Source organism: Chaetura pelagica, unplaced genomic scaffold, assembly GCF_000747805.2.
Source record: "Chaetura pelagica isolate M959 unplaced genomic scaffold, ChaPel_1.0 scaffold327, whole genome shotgun sequence".
Classification (NCBI taxonomy): Eukaryota; Metazoa; Chordata; class Aves; order Apodiformes; family Apodidae; genus Chaetura; species Chaetura pelagica.
In genome coordinates, this window is record NW_009953911.1 from 310981 (window position 1) to 320465 (window position 9485).

General features: G+C 34.9%; 1 protein-coding gene across 1 annotated transcript in view; it reads right to left on the reverse strand.

The window, feature by feature from the left end:
- PTPRD (protein tyrosine phosphatase, receptor type, D) overlaps positions 1 to 9485 on the reverse strand; it is a 300216-nt gene that overhangs the window by 70946 nt on the left and 219785 nt on the right. The window lies entirely within an intron of this gene.

Genomic DNA, 9485 nt, shown 5'->3' on the forward strand with positions numbered 1-9485 from the left:
TGCATTTCTTTAGAAATATTAGTAAGCACTGAGCAAGTTATTCACTCGAAAAAGTCAGGGCATAAGCCCCTGTCTCCTCTGTGTGAGGCGATACCCACGTGTGGATCTCTCAGCAAATCCTGATAAGTTAATACACTCCAATAAGGAGATATAATAGGTCACGGATCGTGACACCTCTCATCCTATCACACGGCACGACTGAAAAGATACTGGCCCATTCTTGACATCCTATAGGCATTAATAAGACATTCCCTCTCAGTCTTCTCTTCTCAAGACTAAACAGCCCCAGGTCCCTTAGTCTTTCCTCGTAAGGCAGGTGATCCAGCCCCTTAATCATCCTTGTGGCCCTCCACTGGACACTTTTCAGCATATCCCTGTTCCTCTTGAACTGGGGAGATGAGAACTGGACACAACAGTAATGTGTTCTTATTGGGGCAGAATAGAGGGGGAGGAGAATCTCCCTTGACCTGCTGACCACATTGTTCTTAATGCATCCCAAGATACCACCAGCTTTCTTGGCCACAAGGGCACATTGCTGTCCCATGGATAACACTGTCTACCAGGACCCCAAAGTCTTTCTACGTGGGGCTACTTTCTAGCAGGTCAATCCCTAATCTGTATCAGTGCATGGTGTTTTTTCTCCCCAGGTGCAGGACTCTACTTTTATTCTTGTTGTATGTCTAGATCTAACTCAATGGCTGCACAGCCTTCTGGTGTACTGCTTGGGAGTATGATGAAGGCTATGAAAATTTTACTTGTGGTTTGGATATTATTCACTAGCTGTGTGTGTTACTAGCATTTCAAAAATTGTTATTAAATGGATTGCAGCTCTGATTGCATCTGACTTAATTTTCACACCATTTTTATCCTCAAAAAGATTTTGATTTTTACAAAGCAATACTTGGGTTCAGAATCTTAGCAATTTGTGGCACTACGCTTAACATACTTTTAACATATGTTAACATTTGTTAAACATATGCTAATAATATTAATGTCTTATTATTATTAAGCTAGTATCGCAATAGACTAGTTATTAAAAATAATTTTTAAAAAAACCCCACTGATTATGGCTTTTTTTCAAGCTTACTGTATTTTATTTTCTTATATAGTAAAACCAAATTATCACCCAGTTTTTATTTTGCCACTTGAAAAAGTAGACATCACATCTTTGCTGTGCTTAAGCATAAATGTAACAACCTGATCCTTCCCATATTAGGGTTTTGTCCTTCTGCAACCAAAACATTATATTTTTTCTGACTATACATTAAAATTCCTGTTTATCAATAAAGCAAGTGATATTTTTATTTCATTTTATTTCAGCTTAGTTTCATGACAGTAACATTTTTTCATCCTCTGAGATGGATGGCCTTTAGAATTTTGAAGCAGTCACTGCTTAATTTAAAAACACAAACATTTTTATCTTTACTTCTAAGTGCTATGTATTTCATCTAAGACAAAGAGAAAGAATTTGGACATTTTTTTCTAGCCCTGGGAAGAGGAGAATGAAATATATAGTATATTTAAGACACATAATATACAAGTTTATCAGCTGAGCAGCTATTCATCTATGTATAAGACTTGGAAAGCAATCAAATTTACATACTTAATTCTCTCAGCAAGAATCTCTTTTCTTTCCCTTTTTGAGTGAATGCAGGTAAACTTTTGCAGTATGTTTGTAGGTAAACTTGTCACTATTTTAAAAATTCATTAGTATAGGTTTAGCTCAGAATTCTACTAATAATTCAGAACACAAAAAGTAATTTCAAAATAAAGACAAAATGCTTGCAATATATTGGTGCATTACACTCTAAATAAATGTTTAAATAAAATAAATTATTTGACCACAAGTAAAACACATCTATACTAATGTGAATACCTAGTCTGAATTTTTTGAGAGGCATCTATGCAAACATGCTAGCTAAAGAGCAGTTCACTTCCCCAAAATGAGGCAGAATTGCTCTGCATAGCTCTAGATATAAAATAGGAGACACAATGCCCAATCTTTTAGATTTTACCTACAGAACCCAAATATTGTGGAAACTACCTGACAATATAACATGTCACATACACTTTCTCCTGACATTAGAAAGTAACAGAATAAAGTGGCTGACTAATAGTACATTAGTTTTGAGCCTGGAATGCAGAACTTGGGCTTTACCCTATAAAAATGAAGAAAAGATATACACAAATTGAAAAAAAGCACACCACAAAGATAAAATATCTATTAATAATAAAAACTACATGCAAACACAAAATGTTTATTTGCATACACAATTGCACTTAGAAAAATATATCTAAGTAGGTTCTTACCAATTACGAAAAAGAGATTCAATTCCATATTTCACCTATTTTAAATGTGAACTTATAGTTTATTAAAGAGGATGCTACTTTTAAAGCCTAGCTTCAACTGTTCAGTATCATTCTTCCCCCTTTCACTCCTTAGTGTTTAAGTGATCTAAAGCTGCTTTTCAATACCAACAAAAAAACCAAACAGCAGCCTTCTCTGTCAGCTATTTGTAGAAGTAGATGAGGATTTATTCATCACAGCAGTATACTATATTCCCCATTCACTTCTTTGCATGATGAATGGCCAGATGGTGTAATTCAGTGATTAATATTTAGATACATATGCAGACATAGTTAACATAAATTATGTCAAAACTAGGCAAATGGACTGAACTTTAATCTTTCCTGTTTTTCTCAGCAATCTGAACCACTTTGTAGCTTTACCATCCTCCCACAAAGCAGTGTTTTGGCAAAAGGAAGTTAATCTATATTTTTTTTCAGACTTAATAGCCACACTGGAACAAAGAGTAGAGTGGTATTGGCAGACACATTTCAGAAGTGTGAAAGACCAATAACTCATGAATAACAAGTCTGTACTAACAGTTTTAATGAGTGCTTTAATGGTTTAATGGACAACACTTTAATAGGATTTCTGGTATATTCATTCTGAAAGCTTGCCTTCAATAAAGCTGTCATGAACAAAGAACTGGATTTCTTCATAGTCAAACTGTGTAGTATGGGTGCTTTGTGAAAAAGAAATAAAGATATCTGTAATACTGTTACTGCCCTCCCATGTTTTGACTAAACTTTCAGCTATTGTGTTCTAAATGGTTGGCTGCTGGGAAAAAAAAAAAAAAAAAAAGTCTGATCTGTTACCAGGAAAAGACTTGAGCAATACTTACTAGCACAATGCATCATCCATAAAATAGTTCTTTGACTATGTATCATGGCAAGAAAAATGTGTTTCCAGATGATTTTCAAAGAAAACTCAAGTAAACTCTATACCTCCTCATTGTGAAATTTTTCTTTACAGTACTTAAAAAAGAGGTATGTGTTCTCTGCTGTGATCATAAGTCTTTCAGAAGTACATACTGGTACTGTCCTGGGAAAGAAATATGTACGACAAAATGCCAGTCTTCCTGGTGTATGCTGAGATATGCCTGCCTGCCCTGGAACAGTGCTCTACTAAGGGACGCTATGCCAGCAAATTAAGAGCCAGTAGGTTTGTGTCTTTGTGTGTCATGGGGAATGTGAGTTACTGCATAGGTTTCACATGCCCAGAGAGGGAAGGAGGCATGTCCTGAAAAGAATTTCCCAGCACGGTAGGTGTGTTTGAGGCTCAAATAAAATAATCAAAAAGCACTGGGTAACAGAGAAACCTAAAACCAGGTAGAAAAAGAATCAAAACCACAAATTTGAGAGGATGCCAATATAAACAGACTCTGCACAACTGCTGAAAGTAGTCAGCTACCCATAAAAGTGAACAATTTGATCCTCTTTTACCAATATTGGCAATTGTGATGAGAAACTCATATCATAGTTGATGAACCTATAATAGGATGCTATTACATAAGGGGACGATCCACATTTTTTGCATTACTAAATCTTGTTTGGAACTCAAATACAAGTTTGAATCCAGGTCCTAAAAACAGTTAAAAAGGCACAGATGAGACATTTCCTGTTGGCTCTCAAAGAAAATTGATCCAGCTGTCCAAGAGTAGATAGAAGTACAACTAAGGCTTTTGGCAAACTCCTCTCAAGAACAAAGATTGCTCTTCTACAATACTCTAAAATTTCCATGACCAAATGAGACAATGTAAAACATTATTCCAATGAAATCATATTAGCTATATATACGTATCATTGAAGTATATTTAAGGAGAAAAACAACCATAATTTGAAAACATCTTTTTCAATTGCATAAAAAGCTTTAGAAAACCTAAATTTTTAAGTACTGTCCTACAGTTTTGTATTTCTTTGCCTCAAATATAATGCATAATCTGTTTATTCCCATCTGCAATTAAGATTTTTCGTATGTGCTGTCATTACCAGTTCTAATATTGTATTGAAAACCAAGGATTACACTCAACTGCAGAAAAGAAATAAGTATTAGAAGAACGCCTGAGTAATTAAAAACCTTCCTAAGTTTGCATATTCATGCATTTTCATGAGTAAAGCATCCTGTTGCTTTGTTTTATATAGTACATGAGATACAGCAGCTCTCAAACACAAACTTTGTAATTGTCTCATATCACTGGTGCTGCTTTAAATTTTAAGCATATTTTTAGACCATTGTAAACATTTATATTTTTAAGAAAGAAGTAGAGGAGTTAAATTTTTCACTGATTGCTCCATTTCTCTCCATAAAACCCCTAAAAATATAGCAAATGAATCTTTCTAAGAAGCCTCCACAAAACTAATTTTTACATATAATGACCTACATAGTCTGCTCTTAAATATTTTTCCTTCCATAATAAGTGGAGTACTTTTCTCTTCCTACACATTTCACTGATTTCCATTGGGCAAAATAAAGCTGACATTTATTACAGTATTTGACTCTCTAAACTGCCTCTGTGGAATTCCTTGACAAAATCCTAGTAAGGTAACGCCACCTTTGTTTTATCTGAATATTCTTTTAATTATCTAAGCATAGTGCTGTTACCCCAAGGATATCCCATTCACTGCACAAAGGACGGAGATAATATGCTGCTATAAATCTTGACTAATGCCATTTTAGACTCTTGCATTGGGTCTTTAAAATTCTGTATCGTAACTATACTGCTGATTTGTATACTACCGTAAATGGAACTAAGCACCAAACAATCACGTTGAATGTAACAGCATATGTGCTATCAATAAGAAGACAATTTTTCATTTTTCTCTGACTACACTAATTGTTTCTCAATAAATGGAGCACACCCTATGAAAGTAAAGTTGCAGAATGCCAGTAAATTCTGTCTGTATTACTAGAAAAAGGAAACTATTGTAAAGATAAAGAATAGAAAACATTTTTTTTTGTTGAGAAGAAATTGATTATTGCATACGAGTCACTATCATCTGTAACGATACAGCAGCTAAGCACAGCTGTTTTTTGGTACATATCAATAATATGTTTTATATGTGCTTCTAATATATAAAATGTATTGTGTTTTTGTGGCCAGTGTTTATCTTGTTGAAGCTTGAGATACAAAATGATAAACGTACTATATTCAGTAAATTGTCTTCTCAACACAAACACTACCCACTCATACTGAAAAGCTATAATAAAACTTGTAATAGTACAGCAGTGTGGCATAAAGTCAAAAGGCTTCTTCATCTTTTCCAATACTCAAAGTTACAGTAAAAGACTGAGTGCAATTTACAGAAAGAAGCCTGATAAAGAATAACAAATTATATACAGCTTCTCATAACATTGGTTAACTAGTTTACACACACAGGTACATAAAATAACACATAGAGTCTGGTAGTATAATTTTGTGTTGCAGTGACAAGTTATCACACCAAAAGAGTATGAGTCTGAATCTGCTTCCTTAGGGGTGTAAAGCTATGGCTATAGATCTTGGATAATAAATGTGAAATTATTTTACACAAAATCCGAGAATCTGTTTTGGAGAAATAGATATTCTTTTTCATGTTATATAAGGAAATTACTTTTCAGACACATCTATTTTATTGCATAGAGTAAGCAGAACTTCACTGTTTGGATTCAGTCTCTCTCCATGGACACTTTTTATTGTTAAATTGTGAAATCTGAGCTAAGAAGGAAATACAGCATAAAAGTCAGTTTCTTATGAAAAAGGCTTCTGCTTAGCAGCTGTCAAGTCCATATGGATTCTTGCATTACATAAAAATCCCACTGAAACTGTCAAAGCCAGAAAAAGCTTTGTTATAATTAGTTGGGGTCAAGAACCTTGACTTTAAATTAGGTAATACAAAAGAACAATGTGACATGAAGTATATGTCATGCTAACCAGGTATTTCAACATTTTGCTGAGGATTGGGGATTGCCAGCTAATAACAAGTAATGAAGGATTATGAATTATTTATTTTGAACTAGAAATGAATTTCACTGAGAAGAGGACATAGCACAATCTATGCTGAAACTACAAAACCACTTTATCCAACAGTTGAGTTACAACCGTATTTAAATCTTGTAATAGTCATTATCTTTAAGGCCTGATCCCTCTTCTCCCATGAAACCTGGTATTCAAGGTAAAGTTATGAGAGAATATAATGATAGAATCCTCCACTGTTCTCACTATCATCCCCTGTAAGAGTTGGGATAGGATAAGCTCTGAAGAAGACACTGTGAAATAGTTTCTAAAGACTTGTAGAGGTAGGAACTCCTCCAATTGATGATGAAGCTTAGAAAACATTACAAAGCTGGAAAATGGTCTACACCAGAGAATACACTCCTTTTAGCAAATCATAGAAAGACATAGTTTATACTATGTATATGGCTACTTACTACTTTTTGCAATAACTACTCTTCCAACATTAGCCTGGGACTCCTTTGAGAACCAGAATGCAAAGGGATGTAGTTAGACTTACTATTGCTTTAGTGGCAATTTCAGATTTCTTTTCAACTAGATTTGACACAGCACAAAAAGGAACATATCAGAAAACAACCAAAAACCAAAACCAACCAACCAACCAAAAACAAATGAACAAAACAACCTAACAACAACAATAACAACAAAAACCAACCACGAAAAATCCTCACTGAAAAATACTCCAATTTATGAAGCTTTGTGCCAGATAAACAGGGAATAGTGGGCTGAGTCTGGGTTTACTTGAAGAAATCAATCCTATCTTCTCTCATGATCTACATCTACAAAGAAGTTTTATTTAATCTTCCTCATGAGAGTGCAAAGACTTTAGAGGATATACCAGAAGGTATAAATCAGCAGAGGAGACATCGTGTAGATGTGTGACTTCTGTGAGAGTACTTTTTTATCATTTAAAAGTAGTGAATAGACTGGGAGGCTTCTTTCTATCTGAAAATAAAGTAGGAACAGGCAAGGAAGCAATAGTCTTTTAAAAGCAGAAAAGTGTAGGCAATTTTGATCAGAAATTCTGATCAAAAGGTGGTGGATGGAACAGGAGGAAGGAGGGAACAGAAGCAAACCTTCAAGTACTTCTGAAGAGCTAAGAATGGCGCATATAACATAAAAATATGTTTGAGAACTGTGAAACAATTATTTTGAAATGGCTACTAAAGTAGTGTTGTACACAATAATTGAAACATCATTTTGAAATGGAGCTGACCTTGACGAAATTCTACAAGCTGGACAAGAAGTCAGTGTTCATCAGGAAACTGTAAGTATTTTTTACTTTACACTATCACAAAATTGTCATAACAGTTGCTGTATACTATCAGTTTACTTTTGAATAACTTAATCCATGCAACTGAAGAAATTCTATAAAAAGTAAAGTAAAACACAGGAATATCAAAAAGGAAATGATATAATGAGAAAAAAAAAAAATTATCATTAGTGGTAACTGATGAAAAATGTTTGTTTCCCCAAATGGGAGTTAGCTGGAGGACTTTTCTACTATTAAGAAAGGTCAGTGGTTTTCTGATACATGTTACACCTTTAACTGTTGAAGATGAACAGTATCTCTTTTTCCTTCCTTATGACCCATTCGAATGCCATCTGAAGTGATAATAACTGAACTGTTATCATCTGTATCCATTTCTGCCTTGAACCTGGATAGCTGCTTTAAAGGGACAGTAGGGAGGACTGCTGCTGAAAGAGAAGGTCAAATCCCTGACTGCAAATGTTCCCACCAGCTCCCTTTTGCTGGCACTACAGCTCATGCAGCGATGTGGTGAGCTAGTTTAGGGAACTGAACCAACTGAAAACAGTAAAAAATTAGTTTTCAGATGAATCTATTTCCTGAGATAATCCTTGAATAGCTGCACATGCAGTAGTGCCAGGATTGGCACAAGAGAGTCAACAAGAATGCACAGCCAAGACAGGAAGGTGACTTAGAGTGATCATCAAACTGCAACCCCAGTCGTCTGTGTACACTAGAGCAGGAAATCAAGTAGAAGTGCCTTTCACTAATTGTCTTTCAAAATGGATGAATCCTGGACTAGATGGAAAGCAAGTGGTATCTCTAAAGCTGGGATTTTAAAGATAGATGTTGAATTACCTTGGACAAAACAATTTGAATGAAATTTTATTTTTTATAGGGAATTTCTTACACAGGTATTCCAAGGAATTTGCAATAGTAGTTGCAACAGTAGTGCAACAGTAGCACAACAGTACGTTGGGCATTTACAGGATCTCTGTAAGACAGCTGTCACATGTAGAACCAACATATGAAAGTCTTCCTCAGTGTTTTTATTGCACTGTTAATCTTCATGTGGACCTCCAAATACAATGATTGTGCAATCCATAAAAAAAATTACAGTAATCTAAGTTTTTACTTCATATACCATGCAAAAAATGCTTGGGGACTTTTAAGCAAGGATTAGTGACACAACAGACTATGAAAAAAATACTGTGTCAGTGATTCCTCTGGAAGTCTTTAATCCTTGGATCACTGACATGACTGCCTATAGCTGCGTTCTTTTTCTGATGGTTAAGTACATACTTTATTCACAGAATTTCAACATAGACTATACTGCCACAGAAGAAACACTGTAGTTTGCTATGTTTAACAGATAGCTATACAAGTTCCTTTAGCCACAAATTACTGACATGAGAGGCTGCTACTCTCCACAGTATCAATGCCTGTCTGGGGTGGTATACTCCATTGATTACTGATGAGGTGGCTTGTAAATGATTCTTCTCTTTAAGTTAAATTCTTTTATGCTCTTCTAGACCATCATTCACAGATTATCAATGCCGTATTACTGACAGGAGGAAAATACTTGTTTGGAGCTTGTACCGTATGTGTCCTGACAACATTACACAGGAGGTTTCTTAAAAAATCTAAGGCTATTTGAACTGCTCAGTACATGAATGTATATATTAAAAAGAGTAAGTGCTGTTTCATTCACACACTACTTCAAGCATGTGCCCATGGCGTCTGCCTGAAATGTATCCTTATAAAAAGAGAATAGATTGTTAGAAACAAAGAAGTCACCTCACCAAAGCAGTCATTTTACACAGAGAACTATTTTTATCATGCTTTTAATATCACACAAAACTGGCACCATAAGGTTGGTACATATCAGAGAAAAGTCT